The sequence below is a fragment of the Nelumbo nucifera genome, chromosome 1 (assembly GCF_055504915.1).
Source record: "Nelumbo nucifera cultivar China Antique chromosome 1, China Antique-T2T, whole genome shotgun sequence".
Classification (NCBI taxonomy): Eukaryota; Viridiplantae; Streptophyta; class Magnoliopsida; order Proteales; family Nelumbonaceae; genus Nelumbo; species Nelumbo nucifera.
The window spans coordinates 8,576,309-8,593,147 of NC_142649.1; the positions used below are offsets into that span (position 1 = coordinate 8,576,309).

The 16,839-nt window shown below is 33.9% G+C and overlaps 1 pseudogene; it reads left to right on the plus strand.

Annotated features, from left to right (window-relative positions):
- The first annotated feature begins 13,779 nt into the window (after positions 1-13,779).
- On the plus strand, positions 13,780-15,348 carry LOC104586837 (alkane hydroxylase MAH1 pseudogene; annotated as a pseudogene).
- The last annotated feature ends 1,491 nt before the right edge of the window (positions 15,349-16,839 follow it).

Genomic DNA, 16,839 nt, shown 5'->3' on the forward strand with positions numbered 1-16,839 from the left:
ATAATCAGTTAATTCGCGATCATTACAAGTTAGATCAGATTAGTGATACTATTCATTTTTGTGATCATATGTATAGTGATTGTATAGATTTCAGGATAGAATTTGTACCGGATCAGAATTGTGATAACTAATTTGTCATGCACCATGAAAATTACAGGTTAAAATTTGCATTAGATCATATTGGTAGTAATATTCATTTATGTGTCTGTTTTTTTTTGTTTAATTATTAATTTGTATTTGTGATCATAAAGATTAGTAAATTTGTACCAGAGCATATTGCTGAATTACATGTTAATTTTTATTGGATCGGTTCGGATCAGATTGTACTGAATCAGATCATTGGATATTTGTTTGAAGTTTTTCAATCAAATTGAATCGAATCTTTCGAATATCTGATAAATTGACCTAATCCAAATTCAAATAAGGGATTAGGGAATCCGACGAATTCTAATTTAAATTTGAATTATATGAATTTTCTATTAAATCAAAATTGAATATACCTCGATTCAAATCGGACAATCTTCATTTAAGAAAAAGAAAATAATGTATTAATAACAAGACTGTGTTAGAAATGAATTCATATTAAAAAAAAAAAATTAATGAGCCCCCACACATGTGCTGCATATGGAGGACCAACTGGTATGTATTCTTATCCAACAAAATTTTAGCGAATATTCATTTCTCAATTTGCAACACCAATGGATTAAAGGTAGCTTTCTTATTGTGAATAAGTCAAACTGTGTAAATAGTTCGAAAAATTCATTCTTGTATTCATTCTATAAAATCACCAACTTCCCATATTGAAAATATTGCATTTATTGAATATAAAAAACACATTAATATTTATCAATTGAGAAATCTCAATAGTTCTATCTTCTTACTAGTGGTGGCAATTGGGCGAGTTGGGTTGGGCTGGGTTTGCGTTGAGTTCAACTCAACCTACCTAATCTTTCAGCCTATTAATGACGCAGTTATATAAAATAAAATGAGTTTGGTTCAATCCAAACCTGCTTTAACCCAATCCAATTCGCCCAAACCCATTAATCTTATATTTATGTAGTTAAAACAAAAACCTAACCCTTATTCAATAAATAAGTTGGTTACAGTTTGGTGGTAATACTAGTTTCTATTTATACAAGTGATGAAGGTTCAAATCACATTACATGCATTTTATTTTTACACAAATGACGAAGTCATTTGACTATGTTTGGGTTTCAGGTTTGACCGAACCACATAGGTTCAAACTGGTCAGACCAAATTGAACTATCTAATTGGATTGTCTTCGAGATAATCACATCAAGAGTGGACCAGTCCAGTCAATGGAAATTTGACTTGGATTGGCCCATATCAGGTTTGTGCACGAGTTTGGTACTGAATCGACTGGCCCAAAATGGGTCAAGATAAGTAAATCGGATCGAACCAGATTCGGGTTGGGTTGTGCATACAAACCGACCAAGTGATCCAAACATGGCAAAGCAAGCGGAGCGGATTTTGGGTCGGGCCAAACCATCCACCTGGACTCATTTTGGATTTGGGTCAACCCGGATCAACCTGTCCTAGGTCAGGTCGGGTTCAGACTGGGTTGATTGACCCAAATGAATCGAACTGAGGTGATCGGGTCTGTTCATATTTAGACCAAATTGAGCTGGTCTGGACTTGGGTCAAGTTGATTTGGATTATGTCAATTTGGGTGACGTTTGTTGATTCAAGACAAAACTAATTTCAGTCAATAATTAATAGAAAATTAATGCATTAATTATAAATTATTTCATTCAAATTAAGAAAATTTAAAAAAAAAATGACTAAGGAATTAATACTTATATATGTAGTGGTTAAACCAATGGTTATCCACAACCCAATCCAACTCAACCCATTTAAATTGACCCATTAGGTGATCAACCCATTTCCAACCTGCCAAATAAATGGGTGGATTAGATACTGGGTGGGTTGGGTGGATTCAGCAGGTTGGGTGAAAAATTGCCACCCCTACATCCTACGCTATACAGTTTACTCTCTCATTCTTATCATAACAATCCACTCAATATTTGATCAAAAGTTGTATGTCAACGGTCTTGCTGTTTCGTAGAGAGAGAGAGCCTCTATGGGATTTATTGGAAGAGGCTAATGAAAGACCTTATCTATTTTCTATATATCAAAAATTATTTAAAACATTATTCATAATTTAAAATTTTTATTTATTTTAAAAAATACTATTATCTGAAAACATTTTGGGGATTCGGGTCCCCATGGGGAAACCATCCCCATCAGTGATCAAGGATGGGGGTTAATTTTAGAATCGAGGTCGGGGCCTTAGGCCCACGATTTCATTGAGTGTTTGTTTTGCCCTTAGCCCATGATTTTTTATTCCCAAAATACCCCTAACACTTTTTTTGTATAAAAAACAAAATTGAACAGATGTAGCTAATAAAGTGGTTGTCTATGTCTTTTTAAGGGCAAAAATGATATTTTTATTTTTATTTTCTTTTGATTAAATTTATTTAAATGAACATTAGGGTCAATACTATCATTTTCCACTGTCATCTAATGAAAGATTGATTAAATCCATTGCAAATTATAAGTGGTATTTTAGTAAAATACTAACTATAAAGTAGATTTTAGTAAATCCATAAAACTATAAGGAGTATTTTTGTGTATAACCCTTTTTATTATTTAACTTTCTCTTAATAAATTGTGTACATTACACGGGTCACCACTAACTTGGTCATATAAAACTATAAAAGGCTTCTATGAGCTGACTTCTTGTACGGATACAAACCACATCAGGCCAATGCGAAAATGTGATTACAAGGACTAATAATGACTACAGTGGGTTATCAAGATAAGATTGAATGGATTGTTATTATAAGGATGAGAAATTAGAGACAAGGAAGATAGAATTTAAGTTGGATCGGGATTTCTCAATCTATAAATATTTATATCGATGTGCTCTTCATATTTAATTAATGCTTTATTTTCAGTCTTCTTTGATATTTCACATGCTATTAGAGACAAAGGTCAGACCTGGTTTCACATGGTATAAGAATGTGTTGCCGAGTGACCATCTCATCAACTACTGCAATGGCCACATAAGTAGGTCAGGCATCAATCAATATATAAGTGGAATCTACAATTGACAATATCAACACACCCATTGTAGTAACATTATTTCGTTTGTTCATGAAATTATAAGGTTGATAAGCTTTAAGGATTTGTGTTTTTAAATAAATTCGGAAACGTATGGATAGGCCCGATGTAGATTTCTGAATTTCATTGTAGATTTATAAATATTCAAAATATTAAAAACCTTCATTTTATATATCAATATCCGTCCATGAATTAGTATCAATTCTAGGTTGATACCTACCCTAATTGTATTTTGGGCCTTAAATTTTTGACCCTGAACTGAACTGTTATTCTCCCTAAATTCGAAAAATTACGAATAGACCTAATGTAGATTTCTGAATTCCCAATTCCCATCATTCCCCTTAAAATTTTAGGAGAATGACTAATCAGCTCAGATCAGAATTTTATAGTCCCAAAGTACAGGGGGAATGCATCCTGACCGTGAATTAATGTCAAATTCACGGGTAGGATGTGGTTTATAGGGGGGAGAGAGCTACTAGTAGGGGGATCTGGAATTCAGAATTTTGCATCGTATGTATCCGTACTTCTCCGTAAAATTTTTAAAGACCCAAAGCATAAAACCCCAATTTTAGCTTTGTGTTCTTTTTTTCCGCTTAAAACTAAGATGTTTTGATTTTAATTTATATTAAAAAAAAAAACACTTACCAAACAATTCAAACACTCTTTGCCACACTTTTGTTTACCACATCCCAATGCTCAAGAGCAGAACTTAATTAATTATTTTACAAAAGTATTTTATTGTTGTATAACATAAATATATGGGACTGAACAATAAAAACCCCTATTTGATTCTTATTTGACAGGCAGAAATTATTTTAATGACATTATTGGACACTTGGCCAATTATTTATATACGTTTTTATCCAATCCACCTTGACTTCCATATACGTCAAACCAATACTGCTCAATTTAAACAGCAATTGATTGCTCTACAAGGGGTTCTATCACTCCCATTTTGTAGTACACTATTGGCATTTAAGAAGATGAAACAAAGTCAAAATAGGATTTCTTCTTGACATAATCAACATGAGCTTTTGACTTGTTAGTTTGGCTTAAATAGTTAAGAGTATTTATGAACTAGTTTGGCATAATCAAATATGAGCATTTATGAACTCTATTCTAGTTAAGAGTCAATGGTTCATCACTCCATAGCATTTATGAAATCTATTGAGTCGAAGAGGTCGGATAGAAGTTCACTCTATAAATATTCTTCGACCACCCCAACCTCCATCCACGTTTAGCCAATAATAGTTAAATTGGATTGATAATTAAAGCCCAAATCTTAAAGAGTGATTATATCATAATTTGAGTAGGGTAAATCTCAGCTAAATAAGTTGGTAGGTGTTAAAAAAATAAATTCATGTTTGCTTTTCAGTAATAATACTTTCCTTAGATTTGGATAAATTATATAGTTATATGCACCAAAAAATTATTAATACATGATGGAATAATATTATCCTTTCATTAATGTTACTTTTTTATATAAATTAATCATTGTACATCTTTAACCTTGATCCGCTCGTGGGCCAAAACCCATTGACTTGGTCAAAGAACCATTGACCCGGGCAGTTAAACCGTCAACCCGTTCAACCCAGACAATGGTTTGCAAGTAAGAAGAAAAAGAGAAGAACATCTCAAACATGAGGCAGGAACGATCTCAGATCTAAAATCCAGGTACAATAGAGAGAAGAAGAAGAAGAAGAAGAAGAAGAAGAAGAAGATGAAAAAGAAGATTGCAGAGGTTGGAGACTGGAGAGAAATTAGAAATCAGATCTGAGATCTACGTTTCTATTGTCGTTGTAGTCGCTGTTGCCATCATCATCGCCAATGAAGATCAAATCCTCCTCATCCTCTTCCTTTTCCCCTCCTTCCTTCCTTTCCTTTCTTTCTTTCTTTCCTTTTTCTCATTTCTTTCCTTCTTTTTTCTTTTTTCTTCTTCATTTCTTCATTTCTTTCTTTCTTTCTTTCTTTCTTTCTTTCTTTTCTTATTCTTTTTTTCTTAGCCGGCAACCACAACCTCTTTCTCATAAAAATTAAAAATCTAAAAGATTAATACCAATATTTGCCCTAATAATATAAACTGTTCGAACCATTCAACCTGGACAATTGAACCGTTAATCCAAAAACCGATGGCCACAATGATTTTATTTCAGGGTCGATTTTTAAAACCTTACTCTTTATATAAGCTTTTAGAAAGAACAATAAAACAATTTTTATATGCAAGCCCCATGTGATTCAATTGCTTGGAACTATTGGATCAATCTGTTCGAACCCCACATTGACAAAAGCCTCTTGGAGCGCATGACATTTTCATTTGTACCCCTCTTCTTCCACGCGTCCAAGAAATAGGGTTTACTAATTTAATGATTCAGCCGTACAGGTAATGGAAGTGCACTGTACCTATATATGTAAATCTTGCACATATAGGGCCCATAAATGATATTGCACACTTGCACCTATAAAACTTAATTTACATGTTATATGTAACTGTTACATAGGATAACACATACAATTTACGTGCAATAGTATTACTAAGACTCAGTACTATTTCATCCAAAATACATAAATTCAACTAGTTAGAAATTTATATTTTGGGGACCGCACTAGCTAGGAAAAAGAAAAAGAAAAAAAAAAAAAAAAAACTCTAAACACTTAACAGCTATATCTCACCAAACCAAACCATTTATGGAAATTATCTATCAAACCAGAAATAAAAGCAGGAAAAGACACAACCCACCGAACCCCATTGGAAGAATTTCTAATTCAGGAAGCAGCTTCTGGTTTCATATGACATCGGGAGCTCAAAATTTTCTTAATACCCAAGAACCACAACTTGACGGTTCCATCCAATAGATCCAGAAAACCCGGTCAAAGAATAGATTTATAAATTCTTAGGAGAGTCCTTTTTTCGGATTTTGAGAAGGGAGAAAGTTGGTCAATGGAATCCCATTTACCAAGAATCCCATTTTCTTTTTTAAATTTATGTGGGGAGGATCAGGGAAAGTTTATTTTCCTGGGTATAACCATTTCCTAAGTGGGTAGATAAATTTCTCACTTAGGGGGAAAATTGTCAACACTTAAATGAGACAAAAATACCCTTTTTAATAATGAATTTTTATAGCTAAAATGATGATTATCTTATTTACACGAGAAATAAAAGAACATGGATAAATACACTTATTCAGATAAATGTTTTTCAAGAAAAAATTACCTAAATAACTGCATTTGTCCGAATAAATAACTTACCTAAAAGAAAACGGGCCTTAAGAGAAGAACGAGACAGAGATGAAGATGATTTCTACCAGTGGGGACAGAAATGGTGAGAACACTCCACTCTCCACCCACCCTTTTGTCATTCATAACAACACGTGGTCTCTTTATTTTTCAATTGGTTTGACTTGAACAAAGTTGTAATTTAATAATTAAGATTGACTCATGGGCAAAGATTAGCACTTGAAGTCAATAGCGGAGACCTTTGCCCTTTTCTTATCATATTTATTTTTTATTAAACTTTATAATACGAACAAGGACAAATTAATTATCAGTCCTGCCACCCTCCAATCTTCCATCTATAGGAATCAAGCCATTTTGATAGATTTAGGAGTACAAATATTAAAGGCTTCAACGAGTATGTGAAAGTTGCAACGAAGAGAAGACACTAGGAAAGAGCATTTTGAGCGGTCTGGGTCGGCCCGGCCCGACCAGAGCTAATAATGCCCGGGCCCAGTTCTATAAGAACCCTCTAGGCATCTCAATAAGGCTGCATTTAGTATTCTTTATTTTAAGGATTTATTATTATTATTATTTTTTTTTTGCGGTTAAAAATTCAATGCTCATAAAGTCATTTTAGCCATAAAAAGGAAATAAATACTTCAAATAAGGAATGCCAAATGCAGTTAAGACATATTAAGTCAAACTTATTGTGAATATTAAATTTAAGGATTCTATTAGTGTGTACGGCTCATAGTTATTTTCATATTATATGAAAATTATGTTTTGAACAATTTAATTATAAATTTATATTTGAAATTATTATAATTATATATGAATTTTACTTTATCAATTGCAAACTTACGATTATGCTCAAAATCACAAATATCCCTTGTTAGAAATTTAAATAGTTATAGAATTGCACGTCAGCATACTAAACCTCTAGATATTATATATTATGAGTTTCATTATAATACAGGAAAGACATGAAAGCGAGAAAACTTAGAACAAACAACTAATATCATAAAAGAGGTACTATTCATCAAAATTCACAGTGGACTTTGATTGATCAAAGCTCTTCCCATACCATACCATGTTCTGTTATCATAAATTTCTCTTATATTATATTGGGTAAAATCTATACCAAGTCCAGTCTGGATGGACTGGGTACTGCAGACCTTGCTGGATTTGATTTAGTCATAGTTTTCATCATGGTTTTGAAAATTGGACCGAACTGGACAATCAGATCAATTGACTCTGGAATCGGTCATGAATCTGGGTCCAATTTTGGACCCCCAAACCATCTGACTGGGGTTTGGACTAGACAATTATTAGACCATTTAATCTAAGAATACCGATGGTGAAAGCGGTTCCATTTCCAGTCCAATTTTCAAAACCATGATTTCCATTAACATGGGATTCGATTGAGTCTCATGTTCACACTGCCCATCTCCATCTCAAGTTTACCAAATTAAAAAAACGAATAAATAACTAAAATCATGTATTCGCTTTTCAGGCATCAATTTAATGGAATCACTCGTAGAATATATCAAAACACAACCAAGGCATAGTCCTGTCCAAGTCCAACTTAATGGTAGCCTTTATATAGTTAATGTTAAGGAAAATGGTTATGATTTTTTTTTTTTTTTTTTGAGAAAGGTAGAATAATATTCAAAAACAGCTAGGAAATAAACCCTTGATGATACTTTATTGAATCATTGCAAGATCTTTTGACTTGTATTCTGGCTTAGATTAAATTCTTGGATAAGATTGAGGCAAAATCTAATGGTACATTCTTTGGAAATTGCTGCAATATAATTCAAACATGAAGAAATCAATGAAAAAAATGATAGGTACAGGGACATCTTTGACCTTGCTAAAGCTTTTAATGATAAATACACCTTATAAAAATATGAAAGCAAGTAGACCATGTGATGCATTTAATGTAATTGATTGAAATTTTGATATAATGTGTTACGAAAATAAATACACATAGTTGGATTCTAAGATTGATTATAAAATGCTTTTATGAACTCTATGATTGAAGTCCGTATTCTTCAACTTAATGAGATTGGATAACACACTTGATGAGTTTGCCAACGCCCAACTCCACGTAAACTACCCCAAAAAAGAAAGGGAAGAAATAGATAAAAGAAACAAAATATAAACATTTTTGTAAGTTTTTCTCTCTTGGAATGACAATAGTTCAAAATGTAAAGAATGATTCAAACACAGTTTGAGCAGATGAAAATTAAAAGAAATTAGAATAGTTTTTTTTTTTTTTTTTTCACAATACAAAGTCAGTATGTCTTGATAGTTGGCCGGTTTGGAATTAGTCTACAATTTTTCTTCTTTATTATCATCATTGTCCACGCCTCATATCAAACTATATGGGATCAGCTACATGGATCCTGTTTCATTGTTATTCTGTCTTAACCATAAATTTGAGTAGGAATCCTAGCATTTGAGTGCTTAGGTCTAAGACTAATAATGCTAAGCTAATATGTTAGATCTGGTTTAAAACCCCAAAGTCTTTAACCAAACAAAATTCCAAACTCAACATGCATATACAAGCTCCCAATTAAGTAAAGTTAACCAAGTTAACTTCTTTTTTTTTACTACAGGTAAAACAACTATGAGATTATAAAACAGAAATCACAGAGTCTACAAGAAGCAGAGACAATAATTAATATGGGGAAATTTCCCACCCCACAAAACTAGAAAACATCTTTAGCTTTTTGTGCTATTTCATGTGTCATCTGATTTGAGGAAGGATGGGTATATAGCAAAAAAATAACAAAGTTCAGACTCTGAGCAATACATGTTATCAATAAAATGCAAACAAGACCAAGGAAGCCGTCTTTCAGATTTTCTCAAAATATTGATAACCATAAGAGTCAGACTCTATGATATCATAGGAAATATGAAACAAAGAAGTATTAAGAAATCTTAAGAATAGATTGATATCAGTGGATTCCTCATTTATGTTATGACTATCTAAGTGATTGAGTAGATATACAGAATCTTTAGTTGTCCATAGTTGTAACTGTTTAACTAAAATACTAGCCAACTGGCATGGGGCAATTGTATGAAGTTTTTGGTTTGTGATACTATTCATGTGGTAACGGTTGAAGCCGCTTGGCTGAATTTTTTATTTGATTTAGGAAACTATATTAGTTAAAAAAAAAAATCTTTATCGAGAAGAATGAAGTCTTTGTGTTGGGTTTTATTTCAGGAAATTAACTTAGATTTTATTTTTGGCTTGTGACTAAAGGATGTGAGCCATCAGGAGATACAGGAGAGCAAGAGTACACTATTCATGGTGCAAGCATTTAGACCAGATTTTTTTTTTCTTTGATTGAGGAGACTAAATAAGGTTCGGTTTGTAATTAAACAACTTCTTTTGTTCTCACCTTTATCTAGAGAAATGACATATATCCATACCCAAGTAACCGTCTTGATAGCCTTGGTGTTGGATTTTTTTTTTTTTTTTTGTATTTGTATTTGAGTTAGAAAAATAAATTACATTTAATTGATTATTAAAAGATATTAGTGTAAGGGCATATGCTATGTATGTGTGCAAATAAGGGGGTGTTCTTTTTTTTGGATTTTGAGAGGGGAGAAAGTTGCTCAATGGGATTTTGGTTTCCATCGACCAAGAATCTCATGTTCTTTTTTCAGATTTATGTGGGGATCAGTGAAAGTTTATTTTCCTAAGTATCACTTACCCGGATAAGATGAGTAAATAATTTTCCCACATAGGGGGAAAGTTGCCAACACTTGAATGGGACAAAAATGCCCCTTTTAATAATAGAATTTTATGGATAAAATGGTCATTGCCTTATTTACATGAGAAATAAAAGAATATGGGTAAATGCACTTACCCGGATAAGTAACTTACCAAAAACAGAACGAGGCCTAAAAAATAAAGATACAAGTTAACATTATTATATACAAACAAATTTAACTTTTATAACCTACATCAGAATCATGCAAATATCCACTTTATATAGTATAGACGAACTAACTTTCGTAAAAAAATAAAAAAAAATATTTTAAATTATTAAAGTTATATATAGCTTCTTTAGGCACACATGTTTGCACCATTATGTACACTCTAATAGTATATTTCACAAGTTTACATGTCATGCACATGCACAAACATGTGAGAAAATGCATATTTTATGCATACTACGCATATACCCTATACATGGTATACACTCACATTTGTATATATTTTTTATTCTATTTATACATTTTACTATAAAAATCAAATGTCTAAATGAAAAGTAGAATTGCAAAACATGAATGAGAAGGCTTGAAATCTAACCAACCCACCAGAGCCAACAAACCTGCACAAGCGTGAGCCCAGCTCAAGTTGTATTGGGTTTAGCTCAGGCTGGGCTTAGGTTGCAAAGGTTGACTTTGACCTCAGCCCATTTTTTAACATTGGCTTAGGTTTACCTTCAACCTAATCCAAACCAACCAAAATAAACCCCTACACATGAACATTTATGATACATGCAAAGAGAAATTTATCATAAAAACCACTGACCATGTAATTATATCGAGTTCAGTTTTACTTCTTTGGTAATTGGAAGGATAGATTTCTATAATGAGCTAACAATGACGGGCTCGACTAAGATATGGAGAAGATATGATATCTAAAAAATGTCTGGCCAATCAATTGGAATCATTAACATGGTAGCCAATAAGGTCGTATTTATCAAAATTCATAGGTGAGTTTTGATTGGTCAAAACTCTTTCAATACCATGTCTTTTCCGCATCATAGTTTTTCCCAACAATGACAGATAACCTTAGAAAGAACATATAATACTGTCAACAAGGTTCAAAGAATGAAATCCCTTTCCCTTTTTCTTTAACGTTTTTCTTTCTGAAACCCTTTTCTGTATCTCTTACCATTTATCTTAACCTCCCACCCCTACAAAATCTTTCATTATTCCCTTTTTTGGTTAAACAATAACCTCCTCCATGCATGGGCCTCTGCCCACTCTAGTCATAGTTTTGTGATTCGAATGACGCTCTAAATTTGTCCACATGCATTATTGCCCTGTTATGTAGCAGATAAAATAATTAAACAATAAAATATTTAAGTGTATATTGATCAAATGAATTTCAGTTTCAGCCATTAAGTAACAATTTATTCAGTAAAAGATAAAGTAATAAGCCCTTTAAGTCAGCCACCTCAACAGTTGCTTGTTACCAAATTGGCTCCTTAGTTTAGAGATGATCCAAAATTTATATTTTATCTAATTAAATGATCAAATGTTGATCCATCCTTATCCAATATCATCATCATCATCTAAGTCTTATCCCAATTTTGTGGGGTCAGCTACGTACTTAAATCATTTCTTACTGTGTGTGTCTATAATTAAAATTGGTTTAAATGCTATATACACTTTCTAGAGTCATAGGTTTAAGTTTCTTACAAGTTATTTTCAATTCATTTTATTCATAATAAACGATATCAAAATCATTTTTAATTCATCTTATTTATTAATATTTTCACTACTTTGATTCGATCCATTTCATTTGCAGCCTACCTTAGTTCTTACTATGTTGCATATATAAATAATTTTATCAATAGTAGTAAGCTTGAATTAATGAGCAAGTCAATTGCAAGAAAGTAAGAGTTATTCTAATGATTTTCTTGAAACCAAAGCTTTCGTAATTATGCCTACCCAAAAGGGCAAAATGAAAAGAAACAAAAAAAAAAAAAAGCTTTTGCAATTAAAGTGATGTTTGGCATTGATAATGGTTTCTTGAAAATCAGTGCCATGTCGAAACCATGCCGATTTTATTGTTTTTTAGGAAATCGGCTAAAATTGATTATTAAAATCAGCCCTTTTTAGAGATGACTTTTCTTGGTGATTTCCTGATTTATAGCTGACATTGAATAATAATAATTCTAATACAAAAATAATTAGCCATTGAAAAACAGTATTAAACACACTCAAAGCCCATTTCTCGAAAATGATACCAATCAACAATTTTTGGTGATTTTTAAATAATCGTCAAGGAAGAATCATTATCAATGCCAAACATCACGTAAATATAGTATATAGGCATCAGGCTCAGGTCTCACTTTGTGTAGACCAGGCCTGTCACAAATAACAACCCATTCCGAATCTCATAAACATTTATTAGATCTGATCCCATCCGGATCAACTTGATTTTATTTGGACCTATTATTGATTGATAAGAAATGAGCTTATCCTTATCCAATAAAGGGGGAGAAGTCAACTGATGTAGCCTTAATGGATAAAACGAGTTTTACTAAATTACTAGCTAGTTTGGCTTAGGACCTGGTTGTACGTAGTTAAGATAGATGATGCATATAGCTTTCATGGTCTTATGTATTGAGTCAACGAGAATCTCTTTCCACTTGAATGAGGCCATCCAATATTTCATGAATGTTCTATAAATTTGTATCCCACCACCGGCGGCCAACTTCCAACCATTCCCAGCTAGGAGAAAAAGAAATAAACAAATTAATATATAAGGTTGTGTTTGATTTGATAGAAAATAATAGAGAAACAGAAAGTTGAGGGAAAGTTCTTAATTAGTTTCTATTCCTCAGAAACTAAGATGGATGAATATATTATCACAAAACAGGGCCAAGAGGCCCAAGACGTACGAAGAAGCTAAGACAGCTTGGTAATAGAGTAGCTAGTAGTACTGAACTCTAAATTAATGCATTTTCATGATCTGCGTTAAAACTTGAAAACTTGACGCACTACAAGCAACCAGCTTTCATGATTCAACCATGCAAGTCCACAAGTGAATGCAAAGATGATTAAAGATTAAATTTACAGAACATTATATATAGAAAGTTACAATTAAACATATAAGAAAGCTTTTAGCTAAGAAAATATGGATCAAGTGAATTCATTAATTACTTATGAAATTTGGTTAATTATATATGGGTGGTTAAAAGATCGATCCAATCCTTCCTTTTCTTTAGAAGCCAATAGCTGATCCTACATACTAGATTTGTCAAACCGATTGCCAATATTGAATCATGCATCTTATCTCCAAGTTTACCGGGCAATAATTAAGCTTTAACACACAGTGTCACATATATATAATTAAATCAAACTCACCACAGTTGGTTGTGCTAAGATGATATTCATTTCCTTGACCCCATTAATTGTTTCTCTGTGGACTGTGGACCCTATATATTTAGTGTTAGTAGGTTTCTGGCTGATGAGAGACGTTAAATTAATTAATTACAAGTAAGATCTCCAACTAGACAATCAATTAATTAGCAATGCGCCCAGTCAACTTGAGCTCCCACAAGCTCTTCAATTAATTTCAAAACTATAAATATGAGTTCACCCCTATAAAAATATCCATGAAACAGAGAGATATATAGCACCTCAGAGTTGAAAGAAGAATTAGAAATGATCTTCCCTTCCATTCTAGCCTCCTTAGAATACCATTTTAGGGGATGGCCGGAGCTCAGTCTGGCATTTCTTTGCTACCTCTGCATTAGATGGTACCTGAATTTCAAGAACCAGGTGTTGGCAAATTTTCCCATTGTGGGTGCACTGCCATACATTCTCAAAAATTTCCACCGACTTCATGACTGGTACACTGAACTTGCGAGCAAAGTTGGCTACTCATATCTGTTCAAAGGGCCCATCTTCGGTGGCCAGATGATCTTTCTTACCTGTGACCCTCGAAATGTTGAGTACATCCTCAAGAAAAACTTCTCCAACTTCCCCAAGGGCCAAAAGTTCTTGGAGACCTTGCAAGTACTAGGCCAAGGAATTATCAGCGTGGAAACCGAGACATGGCACCATCAAAGGAAATTGGCGAGCAAGATGTTTGCTGCAAAAGAGTTCAGGAGCTTCGCTGCTTTTGCGAGCCAGAAGTTGGTGGAGGACGCTCTCCTCCCTACGCTGGACCATGTTCATGCGCAAGCATCTGTCATAGATCTGCAAAATTTGTTCTTGAGGTACGCGTTTGATAGCAGCTGCGCCATTATATTGGGTAGGAGTCCTGGTTTTCTTTCACCAAGCTTCCCATCTAATGAATTTTCTGAAGCAATGGACGTTGCTAGAGAAATCATATTCAATAGGAACATGATGCCCAGTAGATGGTGGAAGCTGTTGCGTTGGTTGGGGATTGGAGCAGAGAGGAAGGTGCCTGGTGCAATAAAGGCAATGGATCGCTACACATCACACTATGTCTCGTTGATGAGAGAGGATTTGCAGAGGGGAGTGGAAGCAAATTGCTTGCTAGCAATTTACATGAACTCTCAAGAAGAAAGGAAAGATGCGTTACTGGACGAAGACGAGTTCCTCAAAGACACATCATTGGCCTTAGTTTATGCTGGAAGAGACACTGTTGCATCTGGGCTCACTTATTTCTTCTATTTGATTTCTAAGACACCTCGCGTGGAGAACAAACTCCTGGAAGAGCTGAGACTTTTACGTGCAATAAAGAACACAAAACGCAACGGCTGCGGTCGGAAACACGTCGACGGTGTAGAGATGTTTGATCTAGAAGAACTGAGGGAGCTGACGTATCTGGAAGCAGCCCTCTATGAATCTATGAGGCTATATCCTCCATCTCCTCTCAACCTCAAATCTGTATTGCAAGAAGACGTCCTCCCTGATGGAAGCGTTGTGAGGCCAGGGATGCAGATCATATACTCGACTTATGCAATGGGAAGGTTGAAATCGATCTGGGGAGAAGATTGCTTGGAATTCAAGCCAGAAAGATGGCTAGACGACAATGGGCACTTGAAGGCTGAAGCCAAGTTGAAGTTCTTTGGGTTCAGTATTGGACCAAGGAATTGCATAGGTAAGGAAATGGCTTTTGCACAAATGAAGCCAGCAGCGGCAGCAATGCTCTTCAACTTCCAGGTTCAAGTGTTGGAGGGTCAATCCATCTCCCCAAAACCATCAACAGTTCTTCAGCTTAAGCACGGTCTGAAGGCCAGGATAACAAGGAGGATATCTTAAAGGTTATCCTTATCCATAAGTACTTCACTGAAAAATCTGGCTATCATGTTTGATATGTCCCACTAGCTCCATGGATGGTCTATATGTTAAAAGAGTACAAAATGGAGTAATTAGTTTGATTGGGGATTTCAGTTCGACCGTAATTGTAACTCTATCTCTCTCTCTTCTTTGATTTTCTGGCTGCGTGTCGGCTGTCTGTTTTGTGTTTTGTGTCTTCTAGAGTTTGTAATGCCATGCATGATGCATGTACGTAATAAATGGGTTTTCTATATGCTTATCTATTTCAATTACAATTTCTCTCACCTTCCCTTGTTCTATTTTCGTTTTTTATTTTAAAAGAAAGAAAAGTGATAAGGGTCCGTTTGTTTCGCAGTAAGAATTGGAATGGTCTATTCTCATAGCCCCTATTGGTTCAGATAAGAATTGAAATGGGAATTAAAATCAGCTGAAATGGAATTTCATTCACAATGGAGGAGGAGGGAATGGTCATTCCCTCAAATGGGGGAATGCCATTCCATCAAGAATGGGAATGAGATTCCAATTCCACCCAACCAACCAGTTGGACCCATTCTGATTCCGATTAATCTAAACCCGGCCTTATTCCCACGAACCAAACGGAACCTAAAAGAGATTAAAAATGCATATGCAAACAGACCATTGTTTGCAGCCATTAGCTAGCGTCCTCGGCAGTAAAAAGTAAAAACCAGTGGAAACTCTAGCTATCACACCAATAAATCAATAAAAGAAAAAAGAAAAAACAAGAACATGTTCTTGAAATCTTCTTTTGTTTTCAAAGGAAAAAATGAATTGGTTTTGTTTCAAAAGAACAAATACATGTTTTTAGAATGAAAAAATATTAGTTTTCAAAACCAAAACAAATTTCTAATATAGAAATATTATGATTTATGGAACAAGGTGTTGAATAATCAGATAAAAACATATTTTTGAAACCAGATTTAAGAACATAATTTTGATTTCAGTTTTGAAAACAAAAAAACACATGCACAACTACAGAGTCAATGGAAGTGGCCAATTCTCATTGATTGAATTGCATAAGTTACATGAGTTTATATAAGTGAAGATACAAAATTTGAAATTCAATTTTAAATGTAAAGATAAAGTGATAAGTACAATACTATAATGATTATCATACGTTGATAACAAGATAATTGTAATCTAGGATTGATAAGTCCACAGATAACAAATTATTGTTGTTATCTAACTGATGATGTGGTCAGTGTGGATTTATCTCTAGCATCCCCCCTCAAGCTGGACAGGGGTGGACCAATGGTCAGATTTCTCTTGAGATGAAGAAACCGTGTGGAGGTAAACGGTTTAGTAAGTAAGTCAGCGAGCTGATCACTGCTGGGCACGTAATGGATGGAGAGTAGGTTCTTTGCAACCAAGTCTCTGATGAAATGAACATCAAGTTCAATGTACTTCGTGCGACCATGATGGACAGGATTATAGGCTAAGGATTTAGCACTCATA